Source organism: Apostichopus japonicus, chromosome 3 (genome assembly GCF_037975245.1).
Source record: "Apostichopus japonicus isolate 1M-3 chromosome 3, ASM3797524v1, whole genome shotgun sequence".
NCBI lineage: Eukaryota > Metazoa > Echinodermata > Holothuroidea > Aspidochirotida > Stichopodidae > Apostichopus > Apostichopus japonicus.
Genome location: NC_092563.1, coordinates 11,564,091 through 11,576,718, shown reverse-complemented (window position 1 = coordinate 11,576,718; position 12,628 = coordinate 11,564,091). Strand labels below are relative to the sequence as shown.

The window sequence follows — 12,628 nt, the reverse complement described above, 5'->3', positions numbered from 1 at the left end:
CTGCAAACTGTTTTCACATTGTTTTCCAAGAAGATTCTTCGTGATTGTGGAACTGGTATTTCTTTGCTAGAGTATTGCGAAGTTCGGACACGCAACCCACAGTGTGGCACTGGTGATAAAATTGGTGGCGCAGTTGCTCTTTCAGTAATTATAACAGACTTCATAGATCTTCGTCATTTTATTGACAAATATGTAAGTAATTTCTTGCACACGGGTCATTTTGGAGAGAAAATAACTGTAGCTTCGTACTTTTTGGTGAAATTTGACTCTTCCTGTAGATTTTCATGGTGAAATCATGTATTTCTTAGGGTGTCCGAACTTCGCAGTATGCCGAACTTCATAATACTGACTATACTTAATGTTTAATATTTCATTTTTTCGTAAACAATGAAACTGTGAATTACTTAAAGTGGACACACATCCGAGAATATTCTTTGACTCATATGACAGAGGTCCTTGTAAAGACCAATTACTCCCTAAAATAGGAAAGAAAAATCTGTTTCTGTTTGGGACATATATGTTAGTTTAAATGTTGTGTCTGAGAGCTGTCATTGTGTCTGAGAGCTGTCATTTTGTTAATCTATCAGTATCACTGTGATATATCATTGTGCCACAAGAATCTGAGACCTTTTACTTCCTCTACTCCCGCTTTGTTACCGATACGAATGCTGATACTGAAACAATGCCACCATTAGGTCATGCTAAGACTCTAGAGAGGTAACCTACAATATTTCAAAATTTGGGGAAGCTTTAGGCCTGGACCAATAATGATGGTTGGGCCACGAGAATGAAAGTTATAGATTTGCGTCCACCGCCCGCATGCCTGAAAAGCTACCGCACAAAAATTTTCATTATTTCCAAAAATTTCATTATTACAAACAATTTCATTATAAAAAAATATAAAAAAATCCAAATCGCGCACAGCGGAAAGGCGATCTATTTATCACGTAAATGCAGCTATGAAAACAGTATCATCGCTTTGCCAGTGTCGCGGCGTCATCGGGGTCACAGGTCAAATCGCTCCAACCGCGCATCGGATTCTCGCAATGTCTCCACGCGCACACGTGCGTTGATACCATGCATTGTTCTCGTGGAACGCAACGTAAGAAATCCTGTCAATCTTTTATACTTACCTATAGTTTGAAGACTCGAATTGTTGAAATAAAAGGGCTAAACTATAACAAAGTTTATTGACATTGCATACGATATACAAATATTGATGGATGGCATGATCAGAATGTGAAATTTTACGATTCACTGGTCGATGTTTGGCGGTGTTTTTGATCGTCTCCAGTGTAATGCTAAAGCATAGGATAACAAGCAGTCGATCTAGGCCTAGCCTACGTACGTACGTACTGTTCCAGGTCAATGCACTGTAGTGACCAAGTCATGAAGGCTATCATTATCACTGTGTACATCATATTGCAGACAGGAGCCCGGTATTTTAACATTTTTATAAATTCTATGCATCCCCATCCAGCTAGCCTAGTACTACAGTAGTAGCAGTTGTGTTTCAAAGCCAGGGTTTTATTCTCCCCTACTGTGACATGGTATTTTGAAGTCGTTTATATACCATTACCACTTGCGTGAACGGTTTATGTAGATAGCTACGCATGCACAGTTGTAAATAATGAATAATGAAAAAAAGCCTCATGTGTTTTCAAAAAAGTCCGGACACAAATCTATAACTTTCATTCTCGTGGCCTTGGGTCTGTGTCTGTTTTTACCTCCATGCCTTTACTTATAAAGATTGATTAAGAATAAGATAGGGTTACAAGTCAGCCTTACCGTTTGCTTCTTCTAAATATCCGTCTTTAGTCAAGTTAAATTTTTGTTTTCGCTCTCAGGATTTTTATTAGAAATTGACTTGAGTCAATGTCATCAGCTTGATATATTGTTGCTGTGGTAACTTGTAAGTATATATGTAGAATTCTTGAAGGTTCGGATGTGATTTTCACCGAATAAACTCATCCTTCTGGGTTAGTGACCCACGTGAAGTTAGCAGGATATTCTGCTGGCAGGACATTCAGTGTACAAAGTCAATGTGGAAATTTTTTTGCCAGGGTGACCAGCGACATGTAACGAAAAGACGTTAGATTTGCAAAAATAAAACCTCAGAAAACGCTAGATATCTGTTTTCACTAACTTGTGTACTGTTTTAAATAATTCGTAGCACTATTCATATAATAGGTGGTCAAGTGATCATTTTTAAAACAAGTTATAACGGTTTATCATACAAACGTGGTAAAAGTGGTAATAGTGGTAATGGTGGTAATATTAGTATCAATCTAAGACCGGCGTAACCTGAACATATTTTTGCCGGACTAAATATACTGGATTTTGATAGATACGACCCCCGGCCCCTTTCAGAAAACATCTTGACCTCCTATTCCCATCCTTATCCCCAAAGTGGGCACTATTCTCTCGATAGTCCTGATATTAGTATTAATCTCAGACCGGAGGCCGATTACAGCCAAATTGCATGACCTGAACATATCTATGCCGGACCTAACATACTGGATTTTGATAGATAGGACCCCCGGCCCCTTTCAGAATACATCTTGACCCCCTCATTCCCATCCGTATCCCCAAAGTGGGCACTATTCTTTCGATAGTCTTAATATTAGTATTAATCTCAGACTGGAGGCCGATTTCAGCCAAATTGCATGACCTGAACATGTTTATGATGGACCAAATATACTGGATTTTGATAGATACGAGCACTGCCCCCCCCCCCCCCAGACAGGAAACGTTTTGACCACCTCATTGCCACCCGTAAATCTAAATTGGGCGCTATTCTCTCGATAGTCGTAATATCAGTATTGTTCTAAGACTAGCTAATTACAGTTAAATTGCATAACCTAACATATTTATGCCAGACCAAACATACCGTACTGGAATTTTATAGATACGAGCCCTGCCCCCAATCAGGAAACATTTTGACCCCCTCATTGTGCCGTCCGTATCCCCAAAGAGGGCGCTATTTTCTCGATAGAGGCAGAGCCGTATATAGAGAGGCAGAGCCGTATATTTAGATATACGGCTCTGGATAGCGGTGTTGTATAAATCTAAGACGGAGTGTATAGCCTAGTGTATAGCCTAGTGTGTATAGCCTAGTGTGTATAGCGGAGTGTATAGCCTAGTGGTTAACGCCGGCGTCTCCCAGTCATGAGATCCCCGGTTCGATTCCCCGCCGACAGCAATGTGTGTCGTCTGGCAAGGGTGTTGTTCAATAACAACTTCCTGACATGGACGTTAAATGGATGTGTGCCGAGAGATTGGCTTCGGTCAGCTTGCGAGTCTACAAGCCTCCATGGCTTCTTTCGCGAGTTCCTGCTTGCGGGAAGATCACATATACATACATACATACAAGATAGACGGCCGATTACAGCCAAATTGCATAGCCTGAACATATTAATGCCGGACCAAACATATTGGATTTTGATAGATACGACCCCTGGCCCCCTATCAGGGAACATCTTGACCCCCTCATTGCCGTCCGTATCCTAAAGAGGGCGCTGTTCTCTCGATAGTCGCAGAGCCGTATATATACGGCTCTCGATAGTCGTAATATTAGTATAAATCTAAGACCGGAGGCCGATTACAGCCAAATTGCATAACCTTAACATATTTATGCGGGACCAAACATACTGGATTTTGATAGATACGACCCCTGGCCCCATATCGGGATACATCTTGACCCTCTCATTGCCGTCCGTATCCCCAAAGCGGGCCCTATTCTCTCGATAGTTGTAATATCAGTTTAGTTCTAAGACTGGCTAATAACATCCAAATTGCATAACCTTAACAAATTTACGCCGGACCAAACATACTAGAATTTGATGGATACGACCCCTGGTTCTGTATCAGGAAACATTTTGACCCCTCATAGTCGTTAACTGTGTTCATATTGAAATATATCATGTATAATAGACTATTATAGCCTAACTTATAAATTATTGCGATAGTTTTGTCTGTTTGGACCAATTTATTTATGTATTATGGACCATTGGCCCAGATAGTATGAAACCAAAAAATCGTCTTGAGCATACATGTACTAGTAGTCCAAGTTTAAAATTATGAGGCCTTTATTAAACCATGGAGGTAAAACTGTTTTACCTCCATGATTAAACCTAGCTGTTTTTACTGAAAATCAAGGTAAGCCATTGCGACAAATCAGCATACCAATCACATGTAAGTAAGTACTCATGACTTCAGAAAGAAGAGGTACAAATGAAGGAAACGAATCCTCATTAAAATGTTTTTATTTTTATTTATTTTTTATGCACAGATCTGGCTTGCTCTTATAAATTGGTCCCGGTGGCGTTTACGTGACCCCTTAACCAATTTATGCTGATTGGCAAACCGATACTGCACGAGTTTTAGTTTTCTATACTACCAAAGAAGTCATAGTGTATTTCTAATGTGTTGCCCATGAACCAAGGCAATTAGAGTTTGTACAACGTTGACTGTTAGCACGTATTGAGCTATACCCAATTCCATTACAAAGTACGTTAGAGCAAATAGTATTGTGAGGCGGTGCAACTAAAATGACACCGTATCTGCCAGTAGCATCCACCACCACCACGACGAGATGCATTTTATGTTACCATATCTATGACTTTATATAGCCTCTGTCCAATGTCCAACCGTTGGGGCTCCACGAAAATTATAAGATAAATGGATGAATAAAAATGAAAAAGAGTTAAATTACTTGCATTTTCTTTCTTTTTCCCCCTAATTTTTTAATCTGGCCGAAGGCGAACTGGCGAAAGGAATCTATGAAGTCATGATGGCGTGTGTATATGTGTGCGTGGGGCCGTCGTATTTCGCAATTTTCGAGATTCACTGCCAAATAATAACTTCAGGCTTGGATGTAGTTGCGTTGGGGAAATAACCAGGCGCCGTTTACGAAACTTAACTGTCGCCTAGTTAGATATTTGAGTATGACCAAACTCAATGCTAATTAATTGTGTAAAACGGTCTTAGTTTGGCACTGAGTTTACGAGTTGTGTCTGGTTGGCTAGCGCTGTTGATCTCAAGTTAGTCTCTTCCACTAGTTTCAGCATATAGCTAGGCCTTAAAAGAAACGTTCGTCTTTCGTCAAGTTTATGATTATGGGACAACTCGAACAAACCAGACTTGGCCTATTGGAAATTTTATGTATATAGTCTAGGCCAGCAACGGTGGGGTAAAGGTGGGTTCTTTAGCACAACAACGTAAAGAATACCAGTCAGAATACCAATACACTTAAGATGGCATTTTCCCACTGGCTATCACAGTCATAATTCGCAAAGTATACAACAATTTATTATTGGAGACAAGTTCACTGTTATTTTTTGGAAGAAAGACGCTCAGATTTTCATTGCGTAAAAGATCGCTAGGCTTTGATTTAGGCAGTGTAATGAAGTAACACTGGCGGATCCAGGGCCTTTGTTTGGGAGGGGCCAAAGTGGCATTAGAGTGATATGGGGGAGGGGTCTAAGGGGAAAATTTTCTATTGCTGAATGCCCTCAGATGCAATTTGGTGCGACAAAAGTGTACAATGGTGATGTTAATTTACTTCTAAAAAAGTGTTTCCCAAGTGTAATTTTCTAAAATATTTATAAAACAAAGTTGGGATCATCTTTCTCAAGAAATTTTATTTCTCATAGGTTATAAATTTCTTACAACCAGCCTGTAACTGCAAAATGGTGTTAAACTGTAAATCCTCATGCTCCTATATTTACATAGCTCCCAACTCTTGAGAAGGCAAATGCTGGTCCATGCCACGAATCGCCGTCCTGGGGGAGGGGTATAAGGGGAGGGGGTCACCCCCTCCCCTTTTGAATTTTTTGGAATCCTGGTGATGCCTACATGTAAATTGGTGGCACTTAGAAAGGCTTTTGTCACCCAAAATTTTCTGAGAAATATGCATTTTTTTGTGTGTAACATCAATAAATTGAATGGTAGGTGATAATTCATTCTTTCCCGTGGCATGAAAATGTTCGCTGCTCGCCCCAATGAAAAGAAATATAGGCTAATTTGAGGTTCAAATGATGCTGTAAAGGAGGTTTTATACTCTATTATGCTAAATGCTAAAGAAATGATGGTTGCTAAGTCAAAATTTGATGCAAATTTGTTTATGTATACTTGACAATTACAATGCGGATTTTTCGGACGCTTGTGCGGGTCAGCGGGTTTGGGTGTTAGAATGCGGGTCTAATTCCCGCGAATTGCAGGTCAGTTGGGAGCTCTGCATTTAATTTTAAACCAGAAAACGAAAAGGTTTAGACTAGTCTACCACTGCTATTCCTCTCGATTTTTTTAATTTCCAATCATATGATTTAGCGGATGTTCGGAAACACTTTTTGGCTCACCTTTGGGGGGGGGGGCATGGCCCCCCTTGGCCCCCTTGGATCCGCCAGTGTGAAGTAAGCGATATTTTTTCGCGCACCAATCTGCAGGAAAATGGACGAATCGCGCTAATCGAGTAGCGGTTCAAAGTAGCAGTATGGTACTATATAGGCTTTTGACGCTCGCACACCTATAGCTACTGTATAGTATACGGGGCGCGTATGCAGGATTTTCTAACCCGGGGCGCGAATTACTATCTAAACTGAGCGCCACCATCAGTTGGCGCGCAGCGTACCAGAATTCTTTTGGTTTTGATACCCCCTAGATGACCAGAAATGGCACTTCTCGGGCTTGAAAATGACCAACCAGATGTGCATTTTTGCCTGAAGAACCAAGTATTTCCCAATAGTTTTTTTTTTTCATCCATAACCTTTTTCAAGATTGTCAACAGTCACACATCATGTTCGACCTCATTCCATCTCCTGTGGATCATTGCATTTGTGGGTGATTCTACCTCGCGGCCCACAATACCCGTCAGCCCCACTTTTCAAGGTTTTAAGCCCATTATTTGTTCAGAATATGAAATTTAAAATTTCTCGTGAATAAATTCACTTCTGAACATACCCATAATGTTGCACAAAATATATCTATGGACAACCAATTTAGAAAAACCTCCTTCAACCCATAACAGACCGGTCAAAATTGCACGAGTACAGCAACATAGCCAGGAATTTGCAAGGGGGGGGGGCTCATTTTGCGATTGATATGGGGAGGGGTCTAAGGGGAGGGGTGTCCCCCTCGCCTTTTTTGAACAATTGAAGGCTCTTAGATGCGATCTGGTGCAATGTTTTCCCTGTTTCGTCATTATCATATATGATATCATATTATCAGCAGATTTTGTTTCCGCGGTTTGAATTATTCTTTTACATGTTCGATCTTTTACATATTATATCAGAAAGACAAACACATAGTGCTCTTTTTACACTTTTCCAGTAGGATGATTCTTGTTTATTGTCCAATGTCTGGACTTTAAATATATTTGACGAACTTAACTGATGGACAATATAAACTTTCATATTTAGCAGTGTAATAATAATTTATAGGAAGCGCGTATCACGTACGATTGCTAGCTTAGCTTCATAGCATGCTGTTCGTGCAACAAACAACTCATGACGAATCATAGAAAGGATGAGAACGCACGTTGTCTTCGTCGTTGTGCATACGGTTCGTGATAGTCCATCGAGTGCGGTTAGGTAGGCAATATGTATTTTATTACGCAGTGGCAAACTGTAGGCTTGCCAGGCTATAGGCTAAATTTAGCTAATTGCATATGATGATCTGCCAAACTAAGTAGGTGAATCAGTAGGCCTGAATGTTACTACGATTATATAATCGAGTTAACAGAGCTGACGAGTATTCAAGATCAAAAGAGCACTGACAAAATACCATGCAAAAAAACAACAGTTTTTAACATTTTTTTGCTCCCACTGCTCCCCCTGGCTACGTCCTTGCACGAGTAGAGGGAAGTATGATGAAGAATGTTGGTCAGGGAATTTTCGAAAATTCAGACAGTTATTTTCTTGGTGTGCAAAATACCTCTTATAACGGCTATAATATAAAACTTCTTTGAAGGAAATGATAAAGTACCAGATAAGTTCCGAAACCGAACACTTCACATATAGACAGTTTGGAGGCTGTTCATCATGGAACGCCATTTTCATGCTCACTGATATGATTTGATATCTGCTGTTTGCTTTACAAATTCAAGTAATTGAAATAAGACTGAAATAAATAACTTGTATCTGTTTATTGTGCAATGCCCCACATTCTTTTCATTTCGAAAGACGCACAGTTTCAAGTTCATCACACACTGAAGGCTTCGATTCTCTATCTGACTTTAGTTTAGGGAAGATCTTTGGATTTTCATACCTAGATATCGCTAGATATTGCTAGACATCCATACAGTACATTGCCCTTGGAATTTTTCGGGGACTGATCTTGGAAATTGCGAAATCGGGAGTGGTCACACTCCATGTAGGTCAGTGGGCGACATCTAGACGTCACTAATACACAACCCGATCACTTGTACGGAGAGCCAAACGTTCCATAAATGTCGAAAAAGAAAGTGAAGTGTCCAAGTTAATATATATATGTCCAAATCGATATCAACATGTTACAATTCGATATCAGCATGTTACAATTCCATATGAACATGTCGAAACAAAATACAATATGCCATTGCGTCTATCAACATGTCAAATTCAACATCAGCATGTCGAAAACTTGTAACAGCATGCCATTACTACATTGGTCATGTCAACATGCTATATTTACGTCGTGCTATAATTTTGGAACTTCGGCGCGCGCCAACGTTTCATATATGTCGAGATTTATTTCAGTATGTCCAAAACTTGTGTCAGCATGGTGAGCGAAGAGTAGTGAAGTATTACCATGACAACGTTGCACATGGTTCGTGTCGTTCACACGGTACTATGGTTGAATATACTGTAGCGGAAAGCTACGACTTTTCCTTAGTGAGATACGTTTCGTTCCCTCAGGGGTTACATCTGTTGCGCTCCGCGGAGGTAACGAGAGATGTTTATCCGAAACAGGAACAGGAACTGATTACGTAATTTTGCTATATCGATGTATTCCCGTGACTGGCATAGGCAGGCACGGCGGTAGGTGTGTGAGTCGATCCCATTGGTCGCAACCCATCGTAGTTATATACAGGTAGTCCATGATTGGTCTAAGCCTTTTTTTTACAGTTTATGTACGGACGTGTGTATACGGGGGTTATTTCCGGGGTATTTTAATGAAGGGTTCTTTCGTAAATGAGTGAGTCAGAGAGTCGGAGAGTCGGTCGAGTGCAAGACGAGGAACTTTCCTTCCTCGTGGTAAAGCCTTTGATATTTGCCTAAGTCCAAACAAATGTGTTTAGGCATTTTAGAGTGCCCGACACCTGCGCTGCCCGAGTCCAGCGGAATGCCCGAAGCCTGTGCTGCCCGACACCGGTGGATTGCCGATGTTTAGACTGCCCTACCCTTGCGCAGCCCCAGTGTTATGCCTGCGTATCCTTGGGTTGTGCCCGACCCCAGTACGTTATATTGGGCAAATGTTAATATTGTGTATTATACGCTGTAGATGTAGAACGAGATGAGAAATTATACTTTTATTAAACATACCACTCTGGTGTCTGCCTCCTGATTTAGAGTTAATCTGTACCCGTCCCCCATCTACCTCCCCTACCCTCCTCCAGTTGGTTTCGAGACAGGTTTTACACTACCAGACGTTGCAAGGTCTTCATGTTTAAAATTTGCTTTGTCTGAAATTCCAGTCTTGAAAAGCATGAAAATATTATCATTAACTAAGATTAATCCACCTCTATTTTGTTTTTCCACCCAGGCTTTACTGTAATCTAAAAAACTGTGACCTTCACCTGCAACAGACATACAGTTTAAGTACTGTAAAAATATTAAAGCATTCTGAGTACTCTTAACTTTCATGTAACGTTTTTTAAGGGCAAATGGCACATAACCTGCTAATTATCTTAGAATTTGTTCCTCATGTTTTTCAACATTTGTATCTTCCAAATTTATGTCGTCTGGAACATCCAGCCTCTCAAACTCTTCAATCATCAGCTTCAAATTCAACTATATCCTGTAGCATGAACATTTCTAATGTCCTCGGCGGATGCAAAGTTTTTTGGCAGCCATGTTTCGTGTTAAATTAATTTTGTTAATTTTATAACACTAGGTGCCCAATGCAATAACAAACAGCACTAACGTTATTTGCCTAACGAACGAAGAAAAGTTTTATCGGAAAATACTTGACTAAAAGTACCTATTTCGCCATTACTTGTTCATATATTGCGATGAAATATATGCTGAGATAAACAATTAATTATTAAATACTAATCTTCGCATGATTCGGTGAGAAATGAAAGATATATTCCGATCGAAATTCTTACAGGTATGCGTAACGTAACATATATGAGTACTGCGTATACTATTTCAATTACATATACGTTAGGATCGGAGTGTCTGTTGTTATGTTGTGAGGGACGCTATATACGAAATGACCTTTGTACCAGGATTACGTAATAGCTGATGATGGCTTTACCCGTGTTTGTGCCCTGAGGCATGTTTACTTATGGCGATCAAATTTTGTCGGTTACAATGATACTTCAAAGTGGGTTTTCTCCTTCTGTTTATAGCTCCATGATTCAACCATAGTACCGTGTGAACGACACGAACCATGTGCAACGTTGTCATGGCAATACTTCACTACTCTTCGCTCACCATGCTGACACAAGTTTTGGACATACTGAAATAAATCTCGACATATATGAAACGTTGGCGCGCGCCGAAGTGCCAAAATTATAGCACGACGTAAATATAGCATGTTGACATGACCAATGTAGTAATGGCATGCTGTTACAAGTTTTCGACATGCTGATGTTGAATTTGACATGTTGATAGACGCAATGGCATATTGTATTTTGTTTCGACATGTTCATATGGAATTGTAACATGCTGATATCGAATTGTAACATGCTGATATCGAATTGTAACATGTTGATATCGATTTGGACATATATATATTAACTTGGACACTTCACTTTCTTTTTCGACATTTATGGAACGTTTGGCTCTCCGTACACTTGTTATCGATGAAGTGGTGTGTTGCCGGATTTTGTCAAGGTCTTGGTACTACGGGCGAAGGTCATCAATAAAGTTCATAACTCATCGGGAAGCGATTATAGGGGGTGGGGTGTAGGGTTGTGGGGCGCGAGTTTTCATGCAGATGGGAACAATATCATCCCATCTCCCCCATGATACGCCCTTGGATCCACTACACACGATATTCACAGGAGATGTGCTCAATTTTCCAATCGCATGCGGAATTTATATTTAGATTAATTGTAGCCTACGAGTTTCGGTACTAGGTTTAGGGTAACAAGTAGCATTCAGGTCGGAGTGTATAACATGTTATCTCTGGATGGCAGTGTTGCATCGAAGGATATATGTCTAGTGCAGTTCGCATATAGATCCTGGTCTCAGTTGGTTTCATAGCACATTGTACAATTGTTTAAGGCGTCCATACACACACACACGCGTTATAGACCATATATAGTATATATATTTACATACCTTAGTGAGAGAGAAAAAAATGGAAACGTCAAAATTGGAGTTGTCGGTGTAAGTGGTTGGTTGTGGCGCACGCCCCTTCCGAAATCCTCGATCCGTCACTGGTTTCCCTGTGTATATAATAGGGATCAGCGCTGTAATTATGTCACTGTTCCTCTTTCTCTTCCTGGTGTCTTGGTGTGTTTCTTCTACTCCCTCCAATTCTCCTTTTTCTCTCTGTTTTCTTTTCCCTTCCTTCCTCTTCTTTTTTTCCCCCACTTTTTTCTTCTCTCTTTTTTTCTCTCCTCTTTTTCTTACCCGGGGGACGCGCGCCCCCAACGGCCCTTGGATACGCGCCTGCATGGTATATATCCCTAGTGCTATAGGAGCCCTAATGTAAATGAAGCCAAGCTATCTTCGTAGGAAGTTTTGCAGATGTTTTATTTTTAATTGTTCAAGACCTTCCAGTAGGCCTTGCTGCTTATTTGTGATTCTGAGATGATGGTTTACTTTGTTCAACACTTACTTTTGGTGGAACATAGTTTAAACTTCATACTGCACAGAAACATAGATTTCCTATGAGCAATTACGTAGAACCATGTATCTGCCTAAATGCCATAACCTTTTGTCAAATCTCAATTGAGGTCACAGAGGTCAACATTTTTTATGGTAGAGGTGTGTATTGCCACGTACAGTAGACCTTTGATTACCATGATTACTGTGATTACATGTGCGAAAAATTGTATCATTCATTGGTCTGAATGGTCTCGAATCTCCATGATGACCACTCATGAACGACCCTTCGACCGCGGACCGGCAGTAGGCTATAGTTGCTGAAAAACCTGACGTGACATAGCGCATAGGCCGAGAAGACATCTACAGTAGTTGCACTGTACTGAAAACCATGTTAACGACCGTCGAATTATATAATTCCAACTCTACTAGAATAACAAGACACATAATGTTTACTACTGAATCTGTGTGTTCGATTCTTCGGGCAAACTTTGCTTTTGTTTCTCTTTTCTAAATGGACGGTGACGTCACAATTGAAAGGTGGTTTCCAGGTACTGGAATGCCAAAGAAGATGTTGAAAGGTAAAAAATGCTGACATCATACAGGTTTCTCACATCATTGCTCGCGTCATTGCCTCGATACTCTGTTAC

At 40.3% G+C, this 12,628-nt stretch overlaps 1 protein-coding gene across 3 annotated transcripts in view; it reads right to left on the bottom strand.

Annotated features, from left to right (window-relative positions):
• LOC139963364 (multidrug and toxin extrusion protein 1-like) overlaps positions 1-2,022 on the bottom strand; it is a 34,432-nt gene extending 32,410 nt beyond the window's left edge. For 2 of the 3 annotated variants that reach the window (XM_071964057.1, XM_071964064.1), the window contains exon 1: positions 1,789-2,022. The gene's annotated coding sequence lies outside the window, so the exon portion shown is untranslated. The remainder of the gene's footprint in view (positions 1-1,788) is intronic. The other variant, XM_071964048.1, reaches the window with a different exon arrangement.
• Positions 2,023-12,628: the final 10,606 nt, after the last annotated feature.